A 19,710-nucleotide genomic window follows, 5' to 3' on the forward strand; every position below is an offset into this window, starting at 1 on the left:
ATACACAACAATTGTTGTTCTATTCACAAAACCACCATCGGGGGCGGGGGGGGCGCCACTAAACAGCAATAACACAGACGCACCGTGCCGTGTCACAGCCTCTCGCCGCGGAACGTGAGGCTCTGCCGGCCACAGCGGCTCGCGAACACCGGTCCCGCCGGTGGTCGCGGTCCGTCTGTGGTACGGGTCGGTGGTGCCGGTCTGCTTTGACCCAGAGACCATCAGATTTTACCGCGGGAGGACTTTGGGGAGGACACGGTGTTGCTCCAGATGAAGACCGGGCGGGACAGTGGGCTGAGAGCTTCCTGGTTCAGCTCCCAGCTGCTGCAGCCTCGCGGGTGAGAGCGGAGCAGCTGCTGCATCCACATGCAGAACTCCGTTTGCAGAAGCTGAGTTATGATAAAAACTTCCAGATCATGAGCTGTCATGTGACTTTGATCGTCATCTATTTCAGTTCTCCTCGTCGTAGAGTCCCCAAATTTACATATAATGTGTATTAAAGTGTCTATTTTCATAATTTAAAAAAAAAGCAAAAAACGAAAAATTTCGTTTTTGGCACTCAACGCATGGGAACGAAAAACGAGAAATTACGTGGTTGGCACTCAATGAGTTAAGACAACATAAAGACAATATAATAATAGACTCCACAAGATACCTCTTTTTACCGTGGGAACCGCTGTATACTTTACATTAGGCCTATAGACACATAAGGGTAGGCTAAGGGTATACAGTAGCTGTAACTCTTCAGATTCGACATTGACAGTTTAGATGTCAACAGCTTCACCGCTGGTAAACATCTTTGCACCACACCAATGTAATAGTATTATGATATTCACAGCAACAAGCAATTATTAGCTTACTAACAGTATAGCAAGAGGCACACAGCTATAGGCTACATGACATCCATACCATTAGTGCAGATTTTTAAACCCATCTGCAAAATGTCCACAAATTCTACAGCAGCATCTGTACAACCCTTCACCTCAACAAGAGCCAGCGGAGACCGAGTCACATACGTAGAGAGAGAGAGAGAGAGAGAGCATCAGCTGTCCCGACTGGCGGATCATCTGGTGTGCGTGCGGTAGCCTATATGTTCCTTTTTTATTTCTCCATTGCGCGGTACATCTTCACGTTTATGCGCGTATAGGCCGACGTACAGTGTGGGATGACATCGAAATAATGTAGAGCAGGTGGATCATCGCGGGTCAGACACGTGTCAGTATCCAACTTGAGGCTTTGGAAGGAGGACGTTGACATGAAAAAACGATTTGATGAATCCAAGTTTTTGCGATGATTTTTCAAATGTAACTATTGTAATCTTGGAAATTTATAAAAGCAACTGTAATTTAATTACACATTTTCCCACAGTAATGTAACAGATTACAATTACGTAAATTTTGTTATTAAATTACGTAACGGCGTTACATGTAATTTGTTACTCCCCAACACTGGGTGTCAGCAGCATCCAGACTGAGCCTCAAAGAAACACACAACAAACACCCTTTTAAAGAGTTTGTACAAAGTAACAAAGTTGTGAGCTGCACAACCAACTATCATCTGACAAAATGCTGATATTGAATTATAATCTGAACACTGAGTACAGTGTAATCACATGGCAAATTGGGATCATGAAGCAAAAAGATTTGTTTGAAAAAAATATGAACGAGTGAATCCAGTGTGGATCACAAATAGTTAGCAGTAGAAGTACTGACTTATGTTAAATTCACCCGAGGTCACAGGAAAAGGAACAATGGAAATGTCACTGTAGATTTGAATTGTCTTGTGTGAACCCAGCGGGAGACGACTGACAGCTGGCATTACTGTAACATTGGATACCAATTCCTCAGCACTAAAGGTGAATAATAGTTGTTTTTTGCATTGTTTCTGAGAGTTGATGTAAATTACTATACCATGTGGCCAGTTTGAAGAAACATCCAATAACTCTTTAACCATAAAAAATGTGCTTGTTTTTTTTCTCTCTCTTTTAGCAGAAACGAAAATTCTTTAGAGCTCTATTAGGACTCAACCAAATTTCACATTGATTTTGTGACAACCAGCTGTGTTGCACCGAAAAACAAAATAACTGCAATTAGTCCTGTTTGATGCAACAGAGGAGAGACTTTCCTTTTCCTACTTTGTGGCGACTTTGACGCCTGCACTTTGTTTTTCCTCTTTTGGAAGCCAACATGAAAGTGTGTGAGTGGAAAAACTGGGCTTGATATTTTCAGATCCGTCTGTCCCAGTTTGCTTTGGAGGCAAATGGAATGGGAATTACTGGAAGCACATTTACTCTATATGGTAATTTGATGACGGCCATCAAAACGTTGTCTCCAAGCAGAGTCTATGGTTCAAGTCTTAATAATTAATATACTTTTAATGAATAATTTAATCATTTCTGCCCATGTGGTGGACATGGTTGGAGTTACTGGGTCAGTAATACTCACAGAACACTACTCTCCTTTTAGATTATATGGACATTAGGTACATTATTTGTGGATAAGTTAAGTAACTTTATCTGTCAGAACTTTAACCATTTGTAAGTTATCGATCAAACTTACTGTACACTCTATCACATTTCCTGTTAGTGTGAGTCCAATCTATATAAAATGTAGGTTCAATTATACTTATGCAATGACCACAGTATTACCTGCATGACTGATAATCAGCTATACTGCAGGTTTCACAGAGGGTCAGTTAAAATTAATGAGCCTTATTCATATTGGAGTTCAGGAGGGTTATAACATACTGTCTCTGTATTAATCCCACCAAGCTTCTGTTTCTACTGCTATCTGTCTGATGGCCATAAAAAAAATATTAGCTCCATCAAATACAACGTGATCAGCTTTGATAACTGTAGTAAAATAAATGGTCCGAGGGCTGCTGTCACAGTAACAAATTAAACTAATGATACATCATCCTTCATTTGGTAGAATACATGCTTTTAAAAGCTTGCACAGCATAAAAAAAGACATAGCTACATCCATAGCAGTTTTACAACCATGAGAGATTGAATATTAGTCAGTATATGGTCATTAAGTAGAAATGTACTACATACTATTATGTACTTTATACTTTTACTTTAAAAGTTTCCTTTGCATACTATAGAGGAGTTTCAGTATCAGAGCTGGAGCTGTTTGGATGGGACCATGCCACCACAATGATGTAAGAATGAGATTATCTTTATTGACTGAAGCTGAACCAGAATGGAACAGGTCAACATTTTGGGAAATATGCTTACTTCCTTTTTCTCTCTCTCGCCAAGAGCCCAATCATAAGATCAATAGCACTCTCATGCGTGTAAGCTAAATATGAGGCTACATCTCTGCTTATAGCTAATCTTAGCACTGAGACTTTAAACAGGAGGGGACAACCAGTGAGCCCTTGTCCACAGGCAACGCAGTTTACCTTTGAAGCTCACTAATTAACATGTTATACATGTTTGTTTAATCTGCACAGGAACTGAAGTGTGAAAGTGAAAATGACGGTTTTAGCAGCTGCTGGTGACAACATCATCATATTTACTGTGCAGACGTTATTTTCCATTATGTACAGATAGTAAGTAAAGTAAGTAATGTAAAATTTTATTTATATAGCACTTCTCACAGAGAAGACTCACAAAGTGCTTCACAGATACATAAAAAATACAAACATCATACCACTATTATACAAAATAAATAACAACAAAGAAGAGACGTACAGCATCACAATACAATATCCCAATACAATACCCCCAGGCTTATTGAATTGCCTGCCTGAACAAATACGTCTTAAACTGTTTTTTAAAAGTGTCGGCAGAAGAAGCGGCTCTTAACTCAAAAGGGAGAGAGTTCCACCATTTTGTAGCAATTGACTGAAAAGCTCTATCACCTCTGGTTTTTAGTCTGCTGTGTGGAACCTGGAGTAGCAGGCTTCCAGCAGATCGCAGATAGTAGAAGTGGATGAAGAAATTTAGAGCCGTAATCTTGTCTTCTCTAAGTTCAACACAAGGGGCCCTAGTTTGGTGGCGCAGCGCAGGTGGCGCAAGGTAGCGCAGCCGGTCTAATGCAAGTTTCAACCAGCGCAGCCTAGCGCAAAGTCAGATTGGCAGATTCGTAGATCGCGCTGCGCTGAGATAGGCGTGGCCGCGCAGCAGGGGGAGGCGTCACAGATTCAGCTTGGTGCAGTGGAAGTTTCGTCCGAAAATGTCCCGCCGAGGTTGCGCTGAAAGCTCGCCACCTCAAACCAGGTCTACTCTCAGCGCAGGGCGAAGCGCAGTAGGTGCAGTGGAAGTTTGGCTGACTGACGTGCAGTGCACACACGTCACCAAGACCTCACAGGCAGGTTTTCACAGTTCCAGGCACATTTCAATGCAATAAATATCCACAATAACCACTATTTAATGCAACTAATGGAATCAACACGTGAATTTATATCTACATAGATTGTCCCGTCACATCTGACGTCAGATCAAAGCAGAGATCAAAGGCTGTCGGCACGCGTAATGGAAACTCCACCTGAATTAACACAGCAGGGATGAACTGGCACTGATAAGCAGCTGCTCTCTTAGCCCACCACAACATCCTCGGTATCAGATAGTCAGTATATAGCCTATACTCAGCATCTCTATCACAGAAAAAAAAAGAGACGGACAGACAGAGAGAGAGAGAGAGAGAGTCCTTTACGCTGATTCCAGTGGCGTAGTGGCGTAGATGACGTAGGGTTGGTGGGTTTTGTAAACCCATGGGCCCTTCTTGTGGTGAAATCCTGCGGCCCCCCCACACACTGCCGAGGATTTTTATTTTTTTTATTTTTTTGGTTTAAATCAGGGGCGGGCTGGTCATAGGGAGGTTCCTTCTGTCGCAGCGGCAGGTAGCACAGAGTGTAACATCAGACTGGGTCACTGCATTATGTTGCATATTAAGGGGGGATACGAGCGGGCGCGGCCCCTCCCAATTTGAGCTGATCCATACGTCTATTACATCAAATTAAACAACAGAAGCTGGTCTACAACGTGTAAAAACCATGTTTCTATGACCCAAACACAGCCCACTACTACTACACTACTCAAACAAACAACTAGACATCAAACTTCATGAAGCACCTGTGTGTGGACCCAGTCGCCACATTTCTGGCCCCTATAGTACTGTGCATTATGCAAAACAGTACACAGCTGCCGCTCAAGGGCTACAAAGATTGGAACGTTACATAGCAGCCGCGGCTGCACAGCAGCAGGCAGAGAGAGAAGACAACAACCAGCAAAGTCCAGCACACACAGACACTGCTTGACCAAAACATGGTTGTACATTTCCTCTTACCTTTGCTGTTTTGCCGTGAAAAGTTTGTTTTATGGGTAAATCCCATAGACCAGGGGTGCTCATTACGATTGGGTCAATCGCGTGATGAAGAACAAAAAAAAAGTAGGCTAGGCCTATATTTAAAAAAACACAGTTGTCTGGACAGCAGGCATTTTTCTCACAACCGACCTCAAAAGCGAGGGCAGGTCCGCCGAAGCATCATTCCGGGTGAGTCACACTCTCCGCCCGTTGTCTTTGTTGTCACTTTGTTGCCGCTCCACAGAGCACATGGCTACTTAATTATGCACGTGCTGATCATATGGTTGTGCTGAGGCATTCTGGGGGAATATGAGGTGTGTTCATGTCCGCACCATTCTTGGGTCCGGTGTGATTTAATGGAATATTGCGGAGAGGTGTGCGTACGCACCGCTTGATCAGTGTTTCCCACTAACAGAAAAAAAAAAGTGTTTTTTTTTTTCCTCACGTGTGTTTACGCACGCGAGAGAGGTGGCAGGTTAGGCTGACTGGCGGAGATGAGAGATGGTGAAACGCTAGCATGATTATTAAAAAAACACCATCTCTTATCTCTGCCCGCACATTAGACTTGTAGTTCTCGAGACCGGTCTTGGTCTCGAGACCGGTCTCGAGACCGCTTTTTCGTGGTCTTGGTCTTGTCACGGCCTCGACAGTCTTTGGTCTCGGTCTTGTCTCGGTCTCGGGTCTCTCGGTCTCGCAATGTCTCGGACTGGCAGCGCGGTCTCGAAGGGAATGTAACCTATACAGGCAGGCAAGGACAGTTTTTTTTTAAATACAGCTATCATTATACGCCCCCTTCAAGTACCAATCACATACATTTTGTGACACAGACGGCGGCGCTTGTCCTCTCACGCTTCCCCTCCCTCCTCCTCCCCCCTCCCCCCTCCCCCCTCTGAAGCCTCTGAAGCACGGTCAAGATCTATGAAGGAGGACGCAAAATGTCGGCGAATTCGTCAGTCATCAGGTTCGGTTTTACAGACCATAAAGAGTTTGTTTGCCACACAACTAACAATTGTTATTTTGTTAGATGACTTTAGGACTATAGTCATGTCAGTCCTTAACAGCACTCAAGAGTCAATCCTCAAATAGTGTAGTACGGTGTGGTCATGCAATTGCTACACATATTAGATTTTTAGTCAATTGATGAAAACATTTATAGTGAGTTCACACAAGACATGTACTGTCACTGTATTATTGTGCCTGTAGTTGAAATAATACATTTCTCATACTAAGCAGCTGAACCCAATATGGTGCTTATGTTCTACAACTCATGCAAAATGGCAAAAACAACTTTTTTTTTTGGTCTCGGTCTCGGTCTCGGTCTCGAGCTGAACTGGTCTTGGTCTTGACTTGGTCTGTCTTGGTCTTGGTCTTGGTCTTGGTAGTGTCTTGGTCTTGATACTGTCTGGTCTTGGTAGTGTCTTGGTCTCGGTTTAGGCGGTCTTGACTACAAGTCTACCGCACATAGACAGACACAGGTTCACATACAGACAGGGGCGCACGGCAAATGCAGCTGCAGCGCTATTAACCCCGCATAGTCCGACAAACCACTGGATGACCAAAAATGTATGGACATTTATTGTGCCATATGGATTCATGCAGTTATGAAAAGTAGACTACACCGACATATTGTATATGAAGTGTTATGTATGTTCATATACTAGACTATATAAATAAACGTGAATCATTAATAATGTTGGTAGATCATTTTGACTTGGTCACTTGAAAAGTAGCTCTCAGGCTGAAAAAGTGTGAGCACCCCTGCCATAGACTGTAAGGTAAATCCACAATATTTCCAGTTTGAACAGAACTTTGACAGGTGTTAGCTTGGACGGGCTTTAGGAGCGGCCGAACCTTTGTTGTTTATTTATTTATTTATTTATTTTTTTCAACTTTATTTAAAGTTGTAGCAACAACAACATTTCAGTCTTTCCAGCTCACATTCGTTACAACAGTAACAGCACACTTTATCAGAATCAACCACTGCAGAGATAATGTTCATACATTGTACAATCATTTGATAGAGGTTTTGAGCTTTAGCAGCATCATTCTGAAGGACACATCTAAAATATGATTACATTTTTTTTTTTTTTTTTTTTTTTGGGGGGGGGGGGGGGCTTTTTTTATGTCCTCTATTTGTGTGTGCAATGTGGCCCGCTGCGCACGCGGGCCCTTTGGACCTCAAAACCCATGTGGAATACAGCCCAGCTACGCCACTGCTGTTACGCATGGTGTTTGTTTATGCTGTGATTAGTGTACACCTCTCATCTGTCTTACACAGGGAATAATACATTGAATTGAATAAATGTGAGTTTCTTTATTAGTTTATGAGTTGTTGTTTTTTACACTGGGTAGCGGTTCTCAGTGTATCAGATCAAACCTGATTAAGGATATTAGTAAACTCATTATTCGGCCACTCTGAGCTCGGACCTCCGGACCAAAAACAGCTGTTTCCTCCTGGGAGAGGTTCGGCCTCTGGCGTCGCTGTCTCCTCCGTCCATGTCAAAGTATAAAATGACAAACTTGCAGCGCGCATCGCCCGCGGCGCAGTTAAAGGTGAGGAGAGGAGCTCATTTGATTGGTGAAGATCCGAATCGGCCTTTCTCTCCTCCTCCTATCTCCCTCCCGCCCTCTCTCCTCCCTCTTTGCCGTTTGCGCCGGTAGGAGGGACGAGGGGAGGGCCCGCGCTGGCCTAAGTCGGACCGCGCTGCCCACCAAACTTGCGAAATGGACCTGGACACGCCTCGTTGGTGTGGCAAAGCTGCGCTGAGCTTAGACTTCGCTCGGTCTAGGAAACTAGGGCCCCATGTCTCTATACTGTACACAAACCCCTTAAAAGAATAGTTCACTCAAAAATGAAATTTCATTAGTAGCAGTGCATGTCCATATAACGGTTGCAAATGAAAGTTGGTATACATTTGCAACCGTTATATGGACATGCACTGCTACGCCGAGACCCCCATAACTCAGAGAAGCCACGGAGGACTCTGAAACTTCTCCCAGCCCTTAGTCGACATGAGGGTGAGTAGATAATGAAATTTCAATTTTGAGTGAACTATTCCTTTAACACAGAACAATTACCTCCCTTACTGTATACAGTATAAGGCTCAGGCTGCTACATGATGGAAATATACTCATGTTGGTCTCCTTGTGAATACAATATTAGAAATGAGAGGGAAATGAAGAGGGAATTCCATTACATCTGGTACAAAGATGATTTTGGTCATGTTGTTTTTAGAAAGGATGACACAATTTAACACAAAAATCTAAGTAATAAAATGATATCACATTTCCTGCATACCAGCGTCAGTCTTGCGGTTCTCCTAATGGATCTTAGAGGACCACTGACCATAATTTGGAGGTTATCAATTAAAGTCTCAGCAGGGTCTAGCTGATGGTGTCTCTCAGCTTGGTTTTAAGTGTGAGCTGCATGTTCTCTCCATATGTCCACAGATTGGCAATAACGGGTTAGCAGATGTCGGGGAAGTAAGAGGTGAGAAGAGCTGCGTTGTCTGCAGTGCACTGTTCCTGCGTCGCAGCAGCAGAGACTGTACTGCTACATTTTATGCAACATTTTATGGTTCAGTATTTAAAGTGTTTAGTATTTATGCTCTGCTTCTTGTTTAATCAATGTGATTTCTACAGCAGCTTTTTGATTGTGCACACACGGATTGGCACCAGTGAGAGCTTCAATGCAAGTCACTGAACTATTGAATTACATTTTTTTTCTTAAAAGTAGACACATCTAAATGTTGGTTTACGTTGATTTGTAATTCACAAAACAAACATCAGACACAGTACTAATGAATAGCTGAAAACATTCTTACTCACCTTAGTTTGGCGCCGCTGGTGTAGATTGCAGTGAATTATCTGCATACACATTCATACAGCTCTAAGCTCCAAACCTGTAATAGCTGTAATACTGTATGTTCTGTCTGTGTTGATCTCTTTTGCTCTATTTAATCAACACACAGCACCTACACACGTCAGAGTGTGTTTGTGTGCATGTGTGTTTATTAGTCATTTGCTGTTAGGCATTTAAACTATGGCAAGGCAATTGTAAATTTAATTTTGAACAAATACTAATAATAATGTAATAACTGAATATATTATAATGTAGCCTATTCAACAAGATAGATTAATTGTTAGAAAAATACTCGTTAGTTGTAGTCGTCTTTTTATCCATCAATAAAACTGCTCAGCTGTCCTGGTTACTGTTAAAGTCCCCCTCCCTCCAACGACCCTTTTTGGTTATTTTAAAGCATTCTCTATGTAATATAGTGGTTGCTTGGGGTCGAAAACAAAGTATATGAAGTTTTTAGCCAAAATCACAAAACCTGTGCCATTTCCTTCTGCACAGCACCAGCAGCTCATTAGCAATGCGTCTCTGAGTGGTGGGCGGAGACTGTGCTGCTCTGCACCCGCCCAGCCACCCCCCTCGCACCAACTATGCCCCGCCCTGCGGTTGTGACGTGTCAACCCCAGTCTCCCTGAAATTGCCAGTTTTCGTCTGCCGTTGGTTCACTAGAAGGCAGACAAACTCAGAAATGCAATTTTGCACTTCCCTTTCTGCTGATATGTCCTCAAACATCAGAAAAATGCCACAAGAACATGTGAGACCAGTCGTTTCATGAGATGACTTTTTGACAGCAGGTTACAGAGAGGACAGTCTGACCCCTGCAGGATAAACAACCTGTTTCACTCCAACATAAAACATTCTCCAAAAAAGAGAAGATTTTACCACTTTTCAAAGTCTAAAAGTGAGCTATAACAGGCTTTCTCTCAGGAGCTATTTCACTGTTTTTATCAGGTGGGAACACATGAGCAAAGAGAGCGTCTGAGCAGATCAACATTATTCAAAACAAAAGGCCTCCCACCTCACTTTGTTTCAGGTGTTTTGTATGCACAGCTAACTACTGGTTGTGATATGTCAACATCCGTCTCATTGTTAGATGAAGAACAGCTCACATGGGTTTGCTTTCTGGAGAGGTGATGAGGGGTAGAGATGGGATGGAGGTGATAATGGCAGCCGAGACAACCAAGGTGAAGAAGACAGATGATAATGGTGCAGTCAAAGGGAAGGAATATTCACACAGGGCACAAGGAGAGCTGGAAGATGAGGAGAGAGAGCTTTGAAAAGAGTAAAAGAGCACGTGAGAAAGCAGGGATTGAAGCAGCCACCGCAGAGATGAAATGAGCCATTGGGGTGTGTGTGTGTGTGTGTGTGTGTGTGTGTGTGTGTGTGTGTGTGTGTGTGTGTGTGTGTGTAAACCACTGACAGGCCCAATCAGAGTGAGAAGGTGTGGAGAAAGAGTTGGATATGGATGCACAGAGAGGAATAGAGGAATATAGATATGAGAAAGGTAAAAGAAAAAAAAAGTAAAGAGAATCAAAACGGAGCATGATAATAAAGAAGGACGCTTGGAGGCCGCATGCACAGAGAACAAGAACTTCATGACATGAGCCGGTCTGATTGAGAACTAATTTGAGTGTGCAGTCTCCTGCTCGCCAGTATCTGGCCACTCCCCCACTGCTCCCATCAAGCATGAGTGCTGGCAATTTTCACTCTGAGGGCTGCCATTATGTATTTTCACAGCTGTGTCTCCTTTTTGCTGCATCTCTGATTCTTTCATGTGTGTAAGTACGTGTGTGGAGTTTTCGTTACTCTTCTTACTCTTCTACATCTAACATGATATAAGCAGACTATTACGTTTTAAGTTTAAGTTTTTTGGCACAGCCAGCCAGTCTCATACTGTACATGTTTTAAGGTCAATCACACATTCCAGTTAAAAAAACAAACACATGTGTACTAAAAGTTTGCTTTTGATGTAACTGTTTTGTTCCAGTATAAGTGTTTCTATGGAGTTTGTTGGAGTCTGAAAACTGTCCATCTGCAAAATGAAAATAATTTACTGTTAAAACGTTTTTTGTTTTTTTGTATGACATAGCTGTTGTTCATTTCACGCTTTTATTTATTTATTAATTTATTATTTATTTTATTGAAGACATGTAAAACAACAAAAGCGCCGAGAGCTGTGTCAGCACATGTGTGCTGCCATGGCAACTCAACATAACACATTTTCAATATTTTTCCATACATTTCTTCACTAATGTAGATAATGAGCCTTTAATCTGCATATCTTTTTTGTCCTCATATAGTCCTCAGCCCAGCTCTGTGCTGTGAATATGTTGAACTGTTATAGCCTGGGTACGTTTTCCTGACAAAGATGAGCATGTCTGTGTAATCTAAAGATAATTTAGGGAGACGCACACAGATCAAGTATTTGTGGTGATTTATCGAATCCTTAGCTGCTGAAATCAAAGTTCTTTGGTCATTTGCATTAGACTTATTTTTGTTCAGTGAAGCTGAAATGACGCAGCTTCCCTTGAGGTATAAGCTGCTCAGGTTGTGGCTCAGTGCTGGTGATTGTGTTGTGATTGCTTAGGTTTCTGTGAACACTGACGAACATTAGTTGGATGGGGCTGAAGCTCATGACTGAACACAGTGTTAATATTTAAAGGGAAAGTTTGAGAAAGTGTTAACTGAATGAACACAACTAAGTATAATGATTTTAAACAAAGAAAAACAGAGGGTCTCCTTTTTGCGTTATTGCTTGGAAAATAAGAAAAACTTAAAGCCAGTTGTCCACAAAATACATGGCGACTAGCAAATACAGAAGCATGTGAAGATTTGATAGTGCAGCATTACAGACATGATCCCTCATTTTGCCCTGATGCACTTTGTCCGCTGAATTTGATGGGCTGCAATAGTGCCACTCGTTCTCTCTTATGAAATATAAATAGGAACATTCACAATACCTCTGGATGCATGCAAAGTAGGTGGAGGTACAAGTGTAATTTCATAATCTATACTTCAGCACTTAATTTGCATTGAGATTCCCCTCCGGTGCTCTTGTGAAATATGATAGCAGGTCACAACATCACCAAATGGGCAAAGGTGGAAAAAACATCAGCTTGTGACCAGTACAAGGTCACTACATCTGATGTGGGCCAGCACAGAATTAGGAGCCCAACCCTCACCTCCTCCTCCCATCAGCCTCTTTCTCTCTCTTTCATCTCTCTACCTCCTCTCTCTTCCTATCTCCATCTCCCCCCTCCTCTCTATCTCTACCTCTGTGCCACATACCGGTATAGCTTCCAGGATATTGGAGAAATATTGTAGCACTTGAGAGTATTGCTAGATATCCACAGGGACATATGAGTCATATAATAAATTCAGACCAAGGGTAAAGATGTTGAGACAAGTGAGAGAAAACTGCTGGTTATCTAAGCCAACACTCCTTCATCTGTATATATTTGTATGCATGTGCATATATTATCCTCTGTTTTCTTGTTTCGTCCAGACTCTTTGGATCCACGTCACCCTATTGAAGCATTAATCCACAAATGCTGCTGCTTATTTCAATGACATCTTTGTTGCTAATAGAAACTGAAGGGAAGATCTACTGGGGGATGGTTGTTTAGATTAGGAAATCTAATAGCTTTGATGAACCACATTGAATTGAATCATGAATCATCAGAATCAAGGTTCATCACTTCATCTGTGTGTCCACAGTCCTGCAGTAACAAAGCAGCAAATTAGCAGTTACCCAAATCCAAAAACATATCTGTCCAGTTTGATCATTGTTATCTTGGTTCCTTGTGAGATATTAAGGCAGACATCAAATTATGTTAAACTCTGTGAGTCAAGAAGACTAGAGCAGTCAGTTTGCAAAAACTACATATTATATCTTTTGTTTCTCAAGCTTTACATGAAAGGCCCCTATTCTCAGGCCAGTGCACAGTTCACCATGTGCCTTTGCTGTATTATATTTTTGCTGCTATTCCTCTGTCCCATGATGTTTCCACCTCATCCTTGACTCTTAGGTTAGTGATTAATACTGTCAGAGTGAGAGGAGAGACACAGTAGGTAGTACATAGCTTCTGTTTTTTTTGGTGACAGTGATTTGCATCAACTGCCACCCACCTGCTCAAACTAGTTGAACAGCTGCATAGCCCAAGGTACACTAAATACAGCACATGTACAGTATCTGCAACTGAATAGGCCTGTGTATTATCACCCAGTGATGATCAGTCAAGATGAGGTGATGCACTCAGACAGCGACAGCCTTTATAGGGTAATATGTGGAGATGTGGTGATTTTACAATGCAGCACAGCAGCTTCAGTGAATATGTTTAACCGCTGTTTGAACATGTGCATTTCCACATTTATATCTCTATATTATGTGCCCTGGTCCTGTTGCAGAAAGCTCCAATTTTTAAGGGGGAGGTGAGAAAAGACATGTAATTTCGTCCTCCCAATCTCCACCCAGGCCATTACCAACTTACCCACAAATTGCTGTTCCTTAAACTGTCCCAGAATACAAAATCAAGTTCTGTTAAAAATTGGTGCAATGCTGCTGAATACAAGACATAGCGCATTCAGAGATTGGCAGAGTGACATATTCTGAATTAGTGACAGGTAACATTGTAACTGTTGTTTAATTATTTGTTAATCAACCAGATAATGTGTAGAACCAGTACCCTCCACCATCTGTTGTCTGTGACTGAGGTTGGTCGTTATAATTGTGTGTTGCAGTTTAAGTGCCAAGAAAATGTCTCATCAGTGTCCACACCTGACACCAGGAATATACTTAGAAAAACTGAGATGTTATTTTACACCCCTTAAAATCACCCTGTGCAGCTTTAATGTTGACAAGAGCCACAATAATAATACTATTAACACTTCTCATATCCATATTCCTCACATTTGACACCACACCTTCAATATCAGCACAGGAACTCGAGCATTTATTTGTGGATGTGAACTTGCACAGTTTCTAGTATGATCATGAGGTGTTGGAGGTACATGATGGCTATTTTAGAGTTAGGGTTATTTTAGTTTTTGCAGACTGGAGAAATGTCCTGTTTAAGGTCTGGGGATGCAGGCTCATAATGTTGAAGTGAATATTAGGACTGGGACGATATGCTTTTCTCCCGATTCAATTCTTCTGCAATTTTTTGGATGGCGATTCGATTTAAATTGCGATTCTACGATATTGCCGATTGCATTTTTAACATTTATCTGCACACAAATACTGTAGGAGCCTATAAATTAACATACTCCATTATAAAGTTAACTTAAACCCTTTTCAAAACCTGTACTCTCTGTATGTAAAAAAGACTAACAAATGCACATTGCACAATATTTAAAAAAATTTCAAAAAAAAAAGATTTTTGAAAAATCGCCAAAAAAGATATCGCGATATTTATGTGAATCGATTTTTTCTCCCACCCCTAGTGAATATGTTGGTGTGTTGCAGTGGGGCTCAGAGTGATTTTGAGTATTGGGCAGTTTATCTGTATGAAAATCACATACCTACTTCATGCATGAGCCACACGCTTGTGCATACTGATAGAACATGTACTTATACATAGGCTAATTACAATAATCAGAAGCAGGCCTTTGAAACATATACCTGTTTCACAGCGTTGTCTCACTGAAGAGACTGTGAAGGAACAAACTCAACTCTCTCACAGCATCTGTCCTCTGCACTGATAGAGACCTCAATTTGCCATCACAGAGAGGGAGCAATAAAAAGAGATGACAACGGTGACAGACACTACAAGCAGGCAGGGAGGCGTCCCTGTCTTCTTGTTCACGCTTTATCTGTCTGTCTCTTTTCTTCTCCCAGCAAAAGCATGTGGTGGATGTTAGGATTTCCAAACCCTGGAAACATTTATTTTCTAATTTCACAATGATGGCAGTGAGTTCAATGCACACCACCTTGGACCAAACCCAAACTACTGGTAGATCCATTCACCCCCAGTTGGATCATCACATTATCAGATCAGGGAGTTCCTCTCTTTTAAAGCGATAGTTCACCCAAAATTCAAATTTCACTCATTATCTACTCACCCTCATGTCGACTAGAGCTGTGAGAATTTTCAGAGTCCTCTGTGCCTTCTCTGAGTTACGGGGGGGTCTGCGCAGCAGTATTTGTCCATATAATGGTTGTCAATGGATACCAACTTTTTCTTCGTCCAAAAAGACACACCAAAAAACATCCAAATACCTCCATACTGCTCGTCTGTAATGTCCCTCTTGTATTGAAGCCCCGACATGAGAAATTGTTCCGACACAGGAAGAGTAGTGAACTGACACACTGGGAGCTTCCGCTACAAACAAGCTTAAAATATAGACTTATTCAATTTTTTTCGGAACAATTTCTCATGTTGGGGCTTCAATACCAGAGGGACATTACAGACGAGCAGTATGGAGGTATTTGGATGTTTTTTGGTGTGTCTTTTTGGACGAAGAAAGTTGGTATCCATTGACAACCATTATATGGACAAATACTGCTGCGCAGATCCCCCCAGTAACTCAGAGAAGGAAGGGAGGACTCTGAAAATTCTCACAGCTCTTAGTTGACATGAGGGTGAGTAGATAATGGGTGAAATTTGAATTTTGGGTGAACTATCCCTTTAACGTCTCCCTTCACAAGCTCCTGACCTACTATCTGTCCATCATGGCCTGACTTTCCTTCTGAACAATATCCTTTACTCTACTGTCAGTGAACAACCCTGAGCAGCACTGTACTCCTAAAACAAACAAAAAAAAGATAAATAATGTATATAAGCTAGCACAAGGGATGAGAAAAGGGACAAAGAAGCTGTAGTTGGCATTCAATAGATACATAAGAGAAAGAGAAGTGGAAAAAAGCTGACAAAGAGAGAAAGAACTCAATGCTGTAACTTCCCCTCGTCTCCTCATTCATCAGTACAATGTTTTCTGACGAGGGAAGATAAATAGAAAAAAAAAACAGATAAAGTGAGAAAAAAGGGAAAATGGAAGAAAAAAAAGTGAGAGAAACTGATGCAAATCCACAGAGACAGACCTTCCATGACGACTCATGAAAGAGAAGACCACATCGTTGTTATTAGATTAATTGTTACTCATCTCTGCTCACAGTTCTGTCAGTGTCACACAGCGGGCTGCCGAGCCGTTCATCGGGGAAGACAGAGCCGAGGCATGCTCATGCAAACCCCACACACAAACAAACACAACTCATTGTTTGTCTGAGAGGACATGATGCTCACAGAGTCTGAGTGAGTTGTAATCCTGGAAAAATTGCTCTGGGACTTGTTTTTGAAAACTGCACGGCGTGTGTGAGTGTGTGCAGCTTCCCTGGAGAGGGTGAACACTGCCTTCCTCACTGTCTGCCCTCATATTCTCTCAGTCAGTCAGTCAGGTTAGAGCAGTGTGTATGTAACACTGCACATGCAGTCACAATCTCTTCCACTCTTTCAACTCACCTTACACCTTCTCTTAAAGGGATAGTTCACCCAAAATTGAAATTTCACTCATTATCTACTCACCCTCATGTGGACTAAGGGCTGGGAGAAGTTTCAGAGTTATCCGTGGCTTCTCTGAATTACAGGGGGTCTCGGTGTAGCCGGTAAGAGGAGCTTGTGTATCCTCATGGTTGGAGGGAAGTATTGAGTTGACTAATGTTACCCAGTGTGGGGAAGTACAAGGTAACATCTCTATTTCTACCATATAAAGTATCTTGAGTTCAGTTCCCCATCTGCTATTAAACATGTATCAAATGTCTCATTTGTTTGCACTTTCTGCTTTTGCACCAACAGGTTAGAAGACCACTGGAGAGCTCTGCAATGTTAGCATAGATACAAGTCATTTCCTGAGAGGAACTTAACGCCAGGCTGACAAACAAACAGTCTGCTGCCCTTGAAAGTTTCCAACCACATCCAGCACTGATGCTGAAATGTGCTCTGTTGCACCAGTAACCATACCCAACAGTAGTGTCAGGTACACCTGCCCATCACTGCAGCAAGGTGAGAAGTTAAAACCACTGCAGGTCAGCAAGAACAAGACTTTCATTGCATGTTACAGTAAGTTACAATTTAAAGGGATAGTTTCAAGTCAAAATTCAAATTTCACTCACTATCTACTCACCCTCATGTCGACTAAGAGCTGTGAGAATTTTCAGAGTCCTCCGTGCCTTCTCTGAGTTACGGGGGGGGGGGGGGTCCGTGCAGCAGTGTTTGTCCATATAATGGTTGTCAATGGATACCAACTTTCTTCGTCCAAAAAGACACACCAAAAAACATCCAAATACCTCCATACTGCTCGTCTGTAATGTCCCTCTTGTATTGAAGCCCCGACATGAGAAATTGTTCCGCCGGTCAGTGCAAATCACGAGAGATTTGCACTGACACAGGAAGAGCAGTGAACCGAGACACTGGGAGCTTCCGCTACAAACAAGCTTAAAATATAGACTTATTTAATTTTTTTCGGAACAATTTCTCATGTCGGGGCTTCAATACAAGAGGGACATTACAAACGAGCAGTATGGAGGTATTTTGATGTTTTTTTGGTGTGTCTTCTTGGACGAAGAAAGTTGGTATCCATTGACAACCATTATATGGACAAATACTGCTGCACGGACCCCCCCGTAACTCAGAGAAGGCACGGCGGACTCTGATAATTGTCACAGCTCTTAGTTGACATGAGGGTGAGTAGATAATGAGTGAAATTTGAATTTTGGGTGAACTATCCCTTTAAGAACTCTGATAAAAGACTTCTACTCGTAGACTCCTATTTCTGTCCGGTTGAAACCTGCTTCCTACTCACTTGATAAACACAGGCTCTGGCTCAGCTCATTCTGAATTTAACACATCAGTCCACTCTAATAATAAACGTGTTTATGATGTGTGTGGTGTGGTCCATCTAAATTCAGCTCCACTGCCCACAACCCCAGGGCCTGACTTTATGGACCTGCACTGACAAAAGTGAGGGTAATTTTGGTGGGATTGAGCCACAGTTTATGGTTCATAACCCTCATTAGCTCAACTAACAGCAGTTTGAATGGGAGATTGTAACAACAAACAAACAAATTAACACATAATTAGGTCCAAATTCAGTTGCATAAGTGTTCATAAAGCAGCTGCGGGTGTCAGTTGACTGCTTTGGACTGAATGAAGGATGCTTTCATTGCCAGACAGCAGCAGAGTAAGTGGATAAGTGGAATGGACTGAGAAGGGCATAGTTTAGAGGATACATTTACTGAACAACAAAATAGAGATTTCATTGTACATTCAGCTCTTGACATTATATTAAATGTGAGAGTAATGCCCTACAGATATGAGTGTTATTCCATGATGCACACATGGATACCACTAAGTTATCTGCACAATATCCAAGTCTTCCATTTTATTACATTTTTAATTTACTGGGTTCACAACAGTTTTTTGTTGTTGTTTTTTTTCACTTACTTTGCAATACCCGCTAGAGTCAAAAAGAGATGCTTCATAAACCAGGACCCAACTGCTGCACTGTAAGCAGAGGCAGTCTGATGCACTTTCCAATACAACTGACAAAACCATGTATATGTAAATTGCAAATTTTCACTTGTTTTTATTATTTTGGCTATTTAATTTGAAGCTATATCCAGCAACTTTGATGTGTATTACTCTCACGCAATATGTGATGGACTGTTGTTTATATGAAGAAGTTGTCTTCAATCCCAATCCCAAACATCTGCTGAATCAGCTTGCACTGATGTACTGACACCGTCCTATGAGCTTGATATAGTATAACCTTTAATAAACCTGCATTAACTATTTCTGGCTACTTGGAATAGTGATACTATGCTCAGGTATTGTAGTGACTATAAAGCTCAATCTATAATGTCTGCCGTATGTGTGCATGGTTGCTGCAGAATCTTTGGTTTTGATTTTGCCTATTTTTCAGACATGAGGTGCACTATTCCCAGTAAAAACAAACAGGGAAAAACAGAAATATGGGACTAGCGATACTGACATCATATCAGCAATATTAGCTGAATGAATGAGAACTGACTGACCATTTATCATTTAACAAGACATCAAATATCAGAACTCAAATCTCACATTTCTTTTTGCTTTTACAAAAAGCATAAAAGATAAAATGTCCATAAATCTGCTTAGAAACCAAAGAGAAAATAAACTTTTAAGTAAGTAATCCTGTGATGTCAGTACACCCAATGGTACATACAGTAACAAACAGGAATGTACAAATAACTAATTCAGCACAATATATTTAATCTAAACAAGCAAGTGCTGAAAAAACAACACTCATGTTAAAGCTTACAATTAAACCTGCTTAAACTTTAGTGTCTATCTATCTGTTCTGTTATAAGAGGAGTTTCTATCACTACTGATCTGATGTCAGCAAAGACAGCAAAACTCATTTGACTGACAACTAACAAAAAACCATTTGCAGTTGAAGCAGGGGGTGTGTCTGTGTTTTATTCAGTTGGAGCAGATTTACTGAGGGAAGTTGTGTTGCTTAAAGTTTGTACTGCGCATTAATGTCTTTACGGATTAGATTCTCTGAACA

The 19,710-nt window shown here is 41.5% G+C and overlaps 1 protein-coding gene across 1 annotated transcript in view; it reads right to left on the reverse strand.

Annotated features, from left to right (window-relative positions):
- Window positions 1–19,710, reverse strand: part of tmtopsa (teleost multiple tissue opsin a) — an 83,499-nt gene that overhangs the window by 52,806 nt on the left and 10,983 nt on the right. The gene's annotated exons all lie outside the window — the stretch shown is intronic.

The sequence above is a fragment of the Trachurus japonicus genome, chromosome 17, assembly GCF_045865225.1.
Source record: "Trachurus japonicus isolate A0001 chromosome 17, Traja_1.0".
NCBI classification, from domain to species: Eukaryota; Metazoa; Chordata; class Actinopteri; order Carangiformes; family Carangidae; genus Trachurus; species Trachurus japonicus.